Source organism: Mesoplodon mirus (genome assembly GCF_964341445.2).
Source record: "Mesoplodon mirus genome assembly, chromosome: 19".
NCBI classification, from domain to species: domain Eukaryota; kingdom Metazoa; phylum Chordata; class Mammalia; order Artiodactyla; family Ziphiidae; genus Mesoplodon; species Mesoplodon mirus.
This window is the reverse complement of record NC_138995.1, coordinates 17199497-17213608: the sequence shown is the minus strand read 5'-3', so window position 1 is coordinate 17213608 and position 14112 is coordinate 17199497.

The window sequence follows — 14112 nt, the reverse complement described above, 5'->3', positions numbered from 1 at the left end:
TGCCATACCCTCCTCCTAGTCTTGTGTTCTGGATCTTTAGTGTAATCACATTATATGTTAACTTGATATGGGTAAAGACTCACCTTTGCATCTCTGGAGTTTGGCCTGTAGTAGATACATAGGAAATGTTCATTGAATGATTGAAGGTCTGCTCTTATATCTTAGCCATGTGCTTTGATCTGCTTTCCTCTGTTTCTAGGTTACCTCATTCTTCTTGGTCTAGGTCTTTATATGGTAACAAAACAAGGCTGTCTGCTCCTTGTGTGGTATACCACAGGTACATCAGACTTGTCAGGAACAGACAGAAGTCAGTACTCAAGATCTCCTGAGAGGAGGCATGTTTGCTCTGCCCCTCTGCTTTGACCTGTGTTTGCTCTGCTTTGACCCTCAGTCAATTGCTGAAATTTATTTCCCTAGAAATTTGTATATGTATGGTGACACAGAGTATTTTATATGGTTGAGTTAACTGAGGGGTAGGAACATTAATGGAGGAGCAGCTATGCATTGACTATTTATTTCCCAGATGTGAGAATAGAGGAAACACGCATCTCAGGTATTAGATGTTGGAGGAATCCCCACATGGTATATCTATTTACCTAGTCATACAGTCTGAATATGAGACTCAAGGCAGGATCATTTCATAAAGACTATTCTACAAAATCCTAGGAAGTTTACCCTAGGCCTACATTTTACATTGATTAAGTTTCATTCTATTACTTAATGGCTTGATATCAGACTAAAAATTTTCCTCTTGTGTTTACACCATTAAGGCATTTATTGGCTATTATCATGGGTCCCTAGCTAGCTCAGTGGTTATTTAGCCAGACTGTTCATTATTAATTTTTACTTTTATACTCTATCTCTTTAGTTCTGCCCTTGTTACTTCTACATCCCCCCTCCATATCCACAACTGCCTTATGTCTACATAATTTCAGTCTTTGTTCCACAAGCTCTTTTAAAAGAACTCAGAGTTCTTTGAGAAATACCTTTTGTTTACCTTTTCCTTAAGAAAACATACCACCAGAGACCAAGAGCAATGCTGTCTCAGGGGAGGATAAGTTAGGGCAGTGACCGGGAGCCCTGTACAGTTGTGGGGGGTGAGGGGTACAGTAAAGTGAATCCAACCACACCAGAATGGTCCTGCCTACGTTTCCTTTCCACCTTTCCTTCTCACCCTCTTCCCAAGTCACTCTGGAGCCTAGCAGAGGTCATGGACATAGTCAGGCATCTTCAGCCTCAGGGAGGAACTGATGATATATATATATTGTTCCTAGTGATAATTAACACTTTCATCACCAATAAGAGGTGACCAAGGAGAAAGAGAGCCAGGTTTAGACTTTTGGAAGGAGGCTGTAGCACTATGGTGTGTGTGTGTGTGTGTGAAATGCACTTTGCCATAGTTGTGTGTTCAGGCCTGCAATTAATAGCCTGATAATTGACAGAATTCTTTCTTTCCTCTGAGATGCTCAGTTTCTGAACTGAACTATGTAAAATATTCAAACATTTAAAATATATACTCACATGAGATTTCACTTAGACTAGGACTTTATGAATATTCATTTTGAACTGTTTAGCCTCAGGGTGTGAAATAGTAATGTCTTACCTGAGTTTTACATCTAATTTTTCAGTGACACAGAAGAAAATTAAATGTTACCTGCCACCAGGGGCATCATTAGGATGGGCTCTTTGGTTAAAGCTCTAAAAGAACTCAGTTTCAAATAATATTTTGCTGATTCCCGTCATGCGACAGGCAAAATTTATAAAACTATTACCCTTGTTTTTGTTCAACAGTGACCTATCTCTCCAGATTTGACAAGCAAGTAATATTAAAGATCAATTTCTGTTGTAGTAAATGTGAGCAATACAGGTTATTTTGTTGTATTAGGATTTGTCATGAAGAGTGCATGCCTAGAGATTATAGCACTTATCAATAGAAACTATAAAGAGACTCACTATGATGAATAAGTAATGAAAATAAGTACTCTAAATTGAGTAGGAAAAATTAAGAAATAGTATTGGATTATATTTCTGTTGTGGTACATGTTTGTATTTTGTTTTTGGTGGTTAGTTGGATAGTTTCAGGTGGGTTTTTCTGAAGGGATGGGATGGAGGATGAGGAGTGGAGGGAAAAAGGCAGCTGAGGGGTAGTTTGTTGTATTTTTTTCCATTTTTTCTTGGAAAAAGTATTCATTGAGGAAAACTTAGAAATAATGGATAAATAAAAATAAAACTAAAAATACTTCTGACCCTACCAATAGGAAAACCCACCACTGTAATTTCAGTTTCTTTTAGTTTATTCAGTCTTTCATTCTATATTAAAAATCCAAATAAGTATGTTTTACAAAAGCAGAGTCATACCATACTGTTTCATAATCTGTATTTCAATAATTATGACAGTTTTCTTGACATCATTTTAAATAGCTGCATAGTATTCTATTATATGGATGTATTAATTCATTTAAATTGATATTTTTTATATTTAGGTAGTTTGCAATTTTATGTTGTTATAAATGGCATTTCAGTGAACATCCTGAGACCTTACCTTATAAATAGTATACACTTTTAGTGCCTTAGGTATATATTGTCAAATGGCCCTCCAGAAAGAATATATCAGTTCATGCTCCTGCACCTTCCCTAAAGCCAGGCAATTTCATTACAATATATATATTTGCTAATTTTATAGGGAAAATTTTAGTAGCTGACTGTTTCTAATTTTAACTGAGTTAAAATTCCACCTTTATCACATGGAGTATATTTTTAAAGGATAAGTTGAAGAATAAAAGAGCAAAAGAAAATTTTCCTTCCTTTTGTACTGGAAGGAGATAGAATATCTTCAAAAGAAATGATTTTCATTTCAAGGATTAGTAATAATTCCATAGTTGTGGAAATCATTGCCATGGTAGGGCATCTCTCTTGAGATGCATCTTTTTCCATACTCTTTATTGCAATTAAGTTCATTGTGATGAGATTTTACCTGTATATAATCCAGCAAATTTACATTTAAAAAACTGTGGGTTTGTAGATCGATACAATCCCATGAATCTAGTGACTGCAAGAGTCTGATTCGGGGTTATAATTAAGAAGCACATAGGTGGCCTTGGACATAGGCTAACCAGGATTAAGTAGACTACTTTCATATTTTGGGTTTAGTCCTAGGTGGGGAGAAGAATACCGGATAGCATGAAAGGATAGTATTCCAACCAATAGACAGTATTTGTATTCTTCTAGAAGAATTGTTATTATAATAATAAAAAATGTTTGGGCTGAGATACTCACTAATAAAAGTTCACTAACATGTACATGGATTGACCTCACTAGCACAGTTTTGAACTCAAAGGGTATATCCATTTATTTTGGCACATTTTTTGGAAGATTAGCTTGAGTATTGGGAACTCCAATGAAAAACTGTAGCCTAGAGGCATCCTGCTTGTGTCTGTTTATTTAAATGCTACTGGAAGTCTGCATTTTATCACTCATATTTACTAGATTATGGGAGGTATTTGGCAAAAACATATTAGATTATTCAGTTTATTTATCATTGTGGTTCTAAGACTGCTTAAGATGATCATTGTTTCTCTTACCCCTTACTCACTTGTTGCAATGCTCTTTTGTGGTTCCCCCATCCCAAGCACATTATTGCCAGATTAAATGTACTAAAGGACATGAATTTGCTGAATTATAGACAGGTCATATCCCATCATGCCAAAATCCTATTTGAAATCTTGAGTGGCTGTCCTTCCCTGTAGAAATTAGTAGGAATCATTTATCTGCCAATCAAAGCCCATTGTAGTAAAGGTCATTGCCTACCAGTTTCATGTTTAATGATTCATCTACAGTGTCTGTACCCTGAATAGAAAACTCTTGCTCTCCTACCTTCTTGCCTCTTAAAAAAGCATCTCTCTCAAACTGGAATGTGCTTTTTCATTTGAACAGAGAATCTTGGAATATAAGGTTTGGGAGAGACCTGCAACATTCATACTCCGATTTTCAAGACTCAGAACATGTATTCCTGGCCTGATTTCTAGTTGAAATTATTGACTTCCTCTGATTTTCTATGTACTTTATTCATACTCCCTTTAAGACAGCATTGATCACATTCAGCCTTATTTTATAGTTGTTTCTGTACTTGTCTTATTCCTCTAATAGATTAAAAGTTGCTTGGGATCAGGGACTGCATTTTATTTCCTCATTTTTGAACGCCTTGTAGTACCTAGTACAGTGCTGGGCATACATTATTGATATACTTATCAATAAATGTCTAAATAAAGATACATTGAGATTGTTGGCATTATTATTCATGTGATTTCAAGGGTATTTAATTATGATAGTAAATTTTGGTGGCATCCAAAACTTCCAATTTTTGTGCATAGAAACAGACTAACAGTACTGAATCTTTAAGAGCAGATTGAAAATTTTAATTTTTTTAAAACTATGATGTAACTTGAAGTTTAATTAAAAAAATTATATGGAGGCAGAATTACCACTCTTATAAAACAGTAATTAAGGCTGACCTGAGAGATGGGAGTGAATGTAAAATGTGTGAATTTTCTATTCACTTAATTTCTTGATTCTGTCAGTGCCTCGTCCTATCATCCTGAAAGGATTTAAACCTAAGGCATTTTTTGGGTTCTCTTCCTTATAGTCAACCGGTCACTCTATTTAATTAATCTTCTTAGAGAACAGCTTATAGATTCATTGCCTCTCCTCTAGCTTAGCCTGTATCACTTTAACAACTGCCTGACCACCTTTCTTTCTCACACATCTCCACACTCAGGGCACTGGAAACACTATCTCCTTAGAATCATCTGTGGAAATGTCATCAATAAACCCCTACTCCGACATCACTCCTGGCTTCCTGTTGATGAAATTCAAACTGGAGCTTTGCAGTCCATGCTCTGGCTAATCTGGTTCCATTCTACCTGTGCAACCTATCTTGCCTTTTGCAAATGGCATTATTTTTTTTAACTTAGGGGATCATAACTTGGAGGTCTTTCAAATCCACCATGCTTAATCTTTTTATAAGCCATGACTGGTTGGTGCTACATGGAGCAAGTTTCTCTCTTCCTCCTTTTTCTTCAGACTTTGTCTCTCTGGCCAGGTCTTCTTTCCTCCACAGGAATTCCCTGATGCTACAGCCTCCCCTCTCTGGCCCACTGATTGTCTGGTTTGCCTAGTTGGGCCTCGTTGCCCAGCTGCTGCATAAACCTGGTTTCTCCTACTATACTGAGCACTGGCACACAGTTGGTGCTGGGGTAAATATCTAGTGATACAAAGTGGAAATCATGATTTGTGTTGCTTTTGTGTTGCTGTGGTTCTTAGTACTGTGCTAGGGAACGTTCAGTGAACATCTGAGAGTCTATTACTTGGGAAAAAGTTATGTCTACAATAGGGTATGCTGCCTTTCAGAAATCTTATGATATTTTCATGATAATTTTATCTACTATAATTTTTTCTTTCCCCCCAACTTATAAAACCCTTAAAAAGGACTTTGAATTTTACTGAAACACTTCGATTTTAGAACACATGATAAATACCATGAAATTTAACATCTTGTGCATGACCAGAGCAGATTTATGCCTAAATCACAGCATAAGTTGGTCGTTGGCTGGAGTTAGGCATTGAATGTGGTGGTCAGGACCACCGGCCCCTGTCTCCTTGTATAAATTTAAGCCAACTTCTACAAAATTTCCTTAAAAGCAACCTAAACAACTTGGAAACTCTCTGATTTTACTGGAGTTGCCAATGGGATTTGTGCATTCTCTGTCCCAGGCTGGTCCTGCCCAGATGACAATGCGCAGTGGCAGTACCTGTGCTCCCACAGAGGGCGATGATAGCCCATTTTCTGAGTAGAAAGATGAAAGGACTAGAGCTTTCTGATGGCTACTTTGAAAACTCTGCTCTCTTGTCCTTGTTTAAAACATTTATTTGTCTAAGTATCATTAAAAACTAATCATTGCAGTTTTCTTGTTTCACATTAAAATGGTTCCTTGCTGTCTAACATCTGATCTAGCTCTGCTTTGTTATTCAGGTTTTACGTTTTGTTTCAGTACAACAGTTAACAGCTAGTAAAGCTCTGTGAACGTTAGGGGATCTGACCATGACAGTAAATGACACATACCATGGAAGAAGGCATCTGCAAATTTTGAAAAGCCACTGTCATGTAAAGAGCTCTGTATTTTCTCCACAAGAGGGCAGGAAAGTCTGGGCTGTAAATATGATTTTTCAAAAAAAAGTCTTTATGGGAAGAAGTGTTTTTACTTTATTTTCCATACATACTTGTTAAAATATAAAAATGTTTTCACTTTAAAAATCATCTACTCATGGACCTTTTTTTTATGTTTCCCTTATCTTCTGGGCAGTTACTCTTGAGCTTTCCCTCCTCTAGATTCTCATCTTAGGTTCTAATTGCTGGACTAAGTGTTGTCAGGCTACTGTTATCAGTAACCAAAGCAGCTCCTTTTCATTGACTTGTGATTTTAGACCTTTAATAACACACGTTGGAAAGGAAAAGACCAATGTTTCACTAGCTGTTTCTGCCAACGAGAAAATAACACCCATGTCAAAGGAAAACAGAAACCACAAACAGGTTTGAGGCCAGTCCTGAACATCCATACGAATTCATACATTCTCTTGCTCATGTTAAGTTTTATTCTTCACTGATTCCCACTGGTTGCCACCCCACAACCACTTTCGACCTTCTTGTTCTGAAAGATTTAAATTACAGGCCGTGCTACAAAACCCATCTAAATCTGATATCAACAACTAAATGCTTCTCTCTTCTGGCGATCACAACAGGTTTGGCCTAACATGTTAGGTCCCACTGCGCTGGGATAACAACAGGATATGCCGTGAAGGAGGAGATATTTGACAAATTCAGTTTATTTTCATAAACATATACTTCGGGAAATATTTGTAGGATTCACATTTGGGGGTTGAATGCTCCTTGAATATCCACTGCCAATTGAACATTTTTTCCTTCTTACTGTTTCTCTTTCTTTTTTTTTAAAGAGCTCATTGACTATTTGAAAGATAAATTGTGTAAACCAATAAGGCATTAAAGACTCAGTTTTTGTTTAAGGCTGATAGTGATACCCCCCTGTAGGGCATGAAATTAAAATGTGTGCACAGAACCAAATGATTGCTGCAGTACCATGTTTTTAGTGGCAGTTGTCCTCTCGAAGCAGTTAGTGCTGCTAAAAGGAAGTGAAGTGAACCAATGCAGGTGACAAAAGATTGATTCAAAGAGGATGTTTATATAGAAAAATTATTGACAGCTACAGACATAATCAATTGGCATAGCTTGGTGATAGGCATGGCAAGAAGATGTGAGAAGGATATCAGAAGTAACATGGGGACTTTTTTTGCTTGTGAGATGCAAGTGTAACTAATATCACTCACTTGCATACCACAAGTATAAGCAACGTGGCCACCCACATGCTCTGTTTTTTTTTGCAGTATGGCTGCCCAGAAATTCCAAGTCATTTGGCACCCCTTCCTTTAAGTACCATGGCAGTTTGCAGCCCTACGAAAGGTTTACTTGAAAAATCCCTTATTGTTTCACTCCTCATTATAGATACAGATGGCCACATGGGTTTGGGAAAAAAAAAATTAAACTGTAGAACATGTAGCAGTCCTAAAAGTTCATTTCAATCCTGTGAATGCCTTATGTCTTTTTTCATAGCTTGTCTTCTTTTCAGAACACAGAGAGTGGGAATTAACTATTTTTCTTTAGAAGTAGTATAATGGGCGGGGTGTGTGTGTATCTATGTATTATATATATATATATATATATATATATATATATATATATTTAATCATTTTTCTTTTACATTATAACTCATTTTTGCCTGACTTTAATGTAGTTAGTCTTGGATGAGTGAGTGATATCACAGTAATTCTGGCTTCCTTCCAGCAGACAGCCCTTTGCAGAGGGAAAAATGACAAAGTTGACTAAGAGTTCCGTAGCACAATGTGAAGAGGAATGTACTAAACAGACTTTACCCAAAGGAAACATGAGGAAAACATCTTATTATAAGATACATATTTAATATGTTTTTCATATTTGGAAAGAGAAGTTAATGTCTGGGAATGTCCTTTGATTCCCTGGCCAGAAGGATTTTTGTTACTCTGTGTACCTCTCCCCCACCCCCAAGTCTTTCGATTAGAAATGATTTATTTACAGAGAAAAGAACAGTACTTTGATATGTTATACCAATGTTAAACATTTATGGGGTTTAAAAATATTTATGAATGTGTAAGTTATTAAAGCAAGTGTGCTTTAGGTTACCTTGTGATCAGGTAGTATGAATACAGAAACAGGAATTTTTATGAGAGAAAAAGACAAAGAGAAAATATGTATGAGTAGATTTATAAAGTTTAATAATCTTAAGGTATATGAATGTGTCTATTTTGTATATAATTTAAAATATATACAATAATCTTGTGTAATATAGATTTAATATATATGTACATTTGTAGAGTCATGTGATAAATTATAATGTTAAAGCTCCAGAAAAATTTCCTTATAACTCCTTATTTCTACTCATTCAAAAATATAATGAAATTTTTTTCAATAAACTTCCACAGTTTGCTCTTCATTAAAAAAAAAATAATTTGGAGGAATACTGTACTGCATTTTTGGGCGTTAATTTTAGAGGAAGAGAATTTTTATTTGCTCTGTTAGTTTATTCAGGCCTTATGTTAGTTCATAAGAAAAATGTTAAATAGATTTACATAAAATTGCATATATAAGTAGGATACAAATAGAGAGGCCGTGGAATGTTTCAAGTGAGCCTAAAAGTAAAAGTTTATATCTTAACTCCATTTTTCTAAAAGCATCTATTTATCCTTAAAAGGACAAAGTTGACTAAGAATTCCGTAGCACAATGTGAAGAGGAATGTACTAAACAGACTTTACCCAAAGGAAACATGAGGAAAACATCTTATTATAAGATACATATTTAATATGTTTTAAGGGCATATTAAATATGCCTTTAAAAGGATAAATGCCCTTCTAGCAATGTTAATGGCACACCTATCACAAATAAAGCAAGGTCCTCTTATTTTTTCTTTTCAGTTTTTCAAGGAAATCAAAGACCCCCAAATTTATTACTCTGAAATAACAAGGTTTTAAATCTTTCTTAGTTTCCTCTTTGCATCTGAGATTTGTAAGCATTAAATGACACACACAAAACCCTGGTCTTTATATGCTGATCAAAATGGGCTAGGGAGGTAATGAGATCAACCTAAGCATGTTGAAGAGATGCCATCGTCCTGCTTCCCCTTCTCTCAATGTCCAGTCCCCTTTTGTGGCTTTGTAACCAACCAGGTCCCCCCCAAATTAAAGCCTCACAGATCTCCTTTCACCATGAGAGAGTTGGAGCCGTTCCCAGTGCAGCTAAGCTTTGTTAGGTACTTCATTATAATTTTGCCACTTTAAATTCTTTCTACCTATTGGTAATTGTTGAACCCTATATTGAATTTCCATACATGCCTACAACTGTTGTGATTACTTAGTTTAAGTAGAAAATGAATATTTTTATCCTAATTCATTACTAGGGGTGGGAGATGTGGGAGATGAGGCAGGGAGGACCCGTTATAAAACCTATAGTTTTCTGCCTTGCTTTGATGTAGTAGCTGTGGCTTATAAATTTTAATTATAGTGAAAATAAGTAGGACATGCAAGGTAGATTTTTTTAATTAAAATTTTAACTATATAAAGAATCATTTGATCATTTAGTATGTCAAAGAGTTGTGGAAATCTGTTGGTATAAAATTTACCCATTTCTTTTTACTAAACCTTGCATTTTATATCTGTATAGCCATTTTTGATTGTAGTTGATGACCATCAAGACCTTGAGGATTTTTATACTCAGTGTTAAGTGTGGTTCTGCCACCTGAGGAAGTAGAAAATAAAGATTGAGACTAGTTAAATTGTTGAAATGGAAACTATATGTAAGAGCTATCTTTATGAAAATGTTATGCAGATGTGTTTGTTTTTTTTTCCTGTAAACAAGGATGCCATGGGTTGTACCCTTCATTGAAGCACAGGTTTCACAGTGTTGGGGGAAAAGGCAAAAGGTTAGAACTACCAACACAGTGCTCAACTTTGAGCATCAAATTTAAGTTTTTGGGGAAAGTTGCAGTAAGACAGTCTTGAGAGTCAGGCTTGTCAAGAGAGAAAGACGGACTTCTGTTTTCCAAAGCTCCTTTTGCATTATCCAGAGACAATAAGCAAGGGCTTAAATAAGGCCAAGTCTGCAAAGATGGGGAAACCTACTGGGCCCCAACAGTGCCAGAACAGATCACAAGTTCTATCAGCTGAGGACTTCAGCAGGGGACACTGCAGGGTGACCAAGAGGGAAAGAGGAATCTCTCTGGAGGCTACAGGGCAGTGAGGACCTAGAGGACAGCTCAGGGTCCAGCCCTTGAACCCCAAATGTTGTGTTAAAAAAAAAAAAAAGATACAAAACCTCCTGTATATCCTTTACTCAGAACCACCAATTTACAACTTAAGCTTTAGCAGTCTCTCTCTTATATAATTATATGTAATATGAGAATTTATTATAATATCAAAAAATATTGTTTATAATATATTAAATTACTTTTTGAACCGTTTGAGACTAGCTTGCATAAATCATGCCTTTTTACCCCTCAGTCTTTCTGTGTGTATTTTTTAAGAACAAGGATATTCTGTTACATAACCATATCAAATTCAGAAAGTTTAACATTGATAGAGCACTTCTACATAGTCTACTATATAGAAGTACATACTCCAATTTCATCCTTTCTCCTAATGATGTCCTTTTAAAGCAGTTTTTCTACTCCAGCATTCAGTCCAGGGCTACCTTTTGAATTTAGTTGTCCTGCGAGATGGAATTATCTTTAACTGACAATTTCTAGTCCAGTTTCTCACTCTACACACCCAACCTCCATCTACCAGAACAGGAGCTACAGGGCAAGTTTTATTTCTTAATTTAGCATATTTATCTGTAATGCATGTTTATTGTGCTACGTATATCGCCTGTGTACCTATTACTGTTTCCAAATGTTTCCAAATGAGACCTCTGTGTGGAGCTGAGAGATTTCAACTTTATCCTGCATAAAGTCTGCATCAAGTAGGCTTTCAGCCCAGTGACAAAGGGATTGCTCTCACTTTTGTAGCCTCGGAGGGTGTTCTAATGAAGTCAGAAGAAAGTCAGGGTCATATGTTTTAAAATAGCCATAGCTATATTTTATTATGTGCACTAGGCACTTAATATTCACACTCCTATTTGATCTTCAAGTCCATGATGTAGGTTAAAATCCTTCATGAATCATAAGGCCAGTGTTCTCTATCCCTTGTCTCACTTCCCACCACTCTGTTGATTCTCCACCCACACAGACCTTCAAGTTTCTCATGAGGGTCATGATCTTTTCCATCCCAGGGTGTATACAAATACTCTTTGCCTGGAACATTTTTCTCAGTATTTTTTTTTTTTTTTTTTTTGGAGAAGAAGCTTAGCTGTGACGGGAAGATGAGAGATAAAAGGGTCTAGGGAGAGTTTTGTGTGTGGTTCTTGTTTCTGATGCTGTGTATATTTTAATGACAGTCACATATTTATCTTAGAAGCTGAAGGGAAAGGGTCAAAGGAGAGAGGATGAAGATACAGAGGAAGGCAATTGATGGAGGGAGATTTCTGAAGAGGGTGGAATGAGAAATGGGATGCAAGTGAAGAGATGAACTTTGTACAGCTAGGAAAATTCAATGGTAAGTGGGCCAGAAGTTGAGGGAGTTTGGCTTTGTTAGTCTCCTATTTTTCACTGTGAAATGGGAGGCCGAGTCATTTGCTTGGATGCTCAGAGTGAGGAGGCTAGAGGAGAAAGGGAGGATGGAGGGTGAGAGTAGACAGTAGGACCAACTCATAAACTGAGGAACCTGGGGAGAGAGTTACCTGTGCCCTTGTTCTTATGCTGGAGCTCTGGAAAGCAATATGATTTCAGATGCCTTTTGGATGTAGCATAGTGTGGGAGCAAAAGAAATGTAGGTATCGGAGAGAGCCTCACAGAGTCCTGACCTATAGGGGGAAAAATAGAGTTTTCCTATGTGGTTAGAGTGGCACAGATAAAAATACAAGGGGCTTATGGGAATGAGGAGGAAGCCGAACTGACTTGTGAGAGACAACCAGATGGCATCAAGAGCATTTTAGAGGACACCGCCTGATGGATAAAACCGATGACCCAATTGTTCTTCCCCATGCCTCAGTTCTAAGACCCCTAATGGAAGATGATAAAAATCTGAGCAACACGGAAAGGTTGTCTTCTGAACCTGCATACCCTAAGAAAATATAATTGGCTTATAAATACAGTAACATAAAGTCTTATAAGACAAACCCTAGTTCAGCTGTCTTGTAAATGGGAGACACTTCTAAATGTTAGTGTTACAAGGACTGAAATTGTTGAGTTATTTCCACTGAGAATTGGAACTGAAAGAGATGTGCAATGATAGAAATGGAAATCTTTCTCTTATGAGCCTTTGGAATATAGACCTTTTTACTTTCCAATAATTTTCTGCCTGAAGCAATGACATGTCTAATTAATAATAATATTCTATAAAAAGTATGATTAATCTGAGAGATCATTATGAACAAGTAGATTAAAAAACCAACCTAAATCCCCTTGGTCTGATTTAAGATAAAATAAACCTGAATTTCTTATCCAGAGAGGTTTTTTTTTCCTTGTGATATAACTTGAGGGTATATTCTATTTCTTTGATTCTTTCGGTGTGTGTTCTTTATCTGATTAACTTAAAGGAGACTTTTTTACAAGTAACACCTATTCAGTTGCCCCTTAATTTAATTACAGTTTTGTGTAAGCTATTTGCATGTGCATATTTTTGCAGAGTATATCAGTTACATAGTATCTTTCTGTTGTTAGTTTCATATGGGGCAAAGCTGTTAATCTTAATATTTTACTAATAGAAACAAAGATTTGAGAGAATTAGGCAGAGAAGGACCCCACGGAATATTTCAGCATAAATCCTAAGGCTTCAAACTTTGCCTGATTCCTGAGCTGGAGAAGTGACAGTAGCACTGTTTAATAAGTCCAGTGATGGAAGACAACATAAATGGTCTTGATTTCTTAAAGGGCATGATTTTAAGCAAGTCCAGAAATTTTAAGAGGAGTTGTTCCTTGAATTTTTAATTCACCAATGGGAAGATTTTTAATAAACTTCCGCTTGCCAGCCACTGGAATATAGCCATTAACATCGAGGTTGGGGAACTACTTGGTTTCAGGTTTCAGTTTTGCCACTAACTAGCTGTGAGATCTTGGACAAGTTGGTTAATGCCTCAGGCCTCAGTGTCTTCATCTATAAAATGGGGAAATCACCAGTTTGCTAGGCAGAACATCCTCATTTGTGTGCCTCTCCCACAAAAGTTCTGAGTGTTGATCTTCTTGGCCCTGTCACCTCAGGCCTCCAGCAGGGGGACAAGCTTCATGGGTTTCTATACATGCTGAGTAGTGGGAAAGTTAAGGAGGCAAAGCCAGTTGTGGGAATTAAAAGTGTATGATGAAAGTAAAGCCTTTAGCTCTGTCTGGGACCTCATGGTTGTTCAATAAAAGCCAGCATGTATTATTACTTATTGCAGTTGAACATTCATTAGATTTTCAGCTTATATATGTTATTTTTAGAGGTTATTTTGTCTTTTAGTCAATTGTTTTTCACCCGGAATTTTAGCATTATAAAGATTTATCTATCAGCTGAAATTTGGAGCCATATGGTGGCTACCTGAATTTCCTAATAGTACTTGGACATATATATATCTATATAATATTTTACATTTTGCAAAATATTTCTCACATCATATTATTTTAGTATGTGATCAGTACTAATTATGACCAATTTTAATATTTGATTTTGCCTAACTGATTATCTCTGGATATCAGTCATAGACCAAATTTTGAAAGTTCAAGAAAATGCTACTCATGTGTACCCACACACCTTATCTATAGATTATTTCAGTAAAACACACACACTGCTTAGATAGTAGTACTTATAAATGTTGATGGAGATGTAATAATTTATACTGTTGTGTAATAAAACCATTGAGTGGCATTGGGAATACTTCCTGT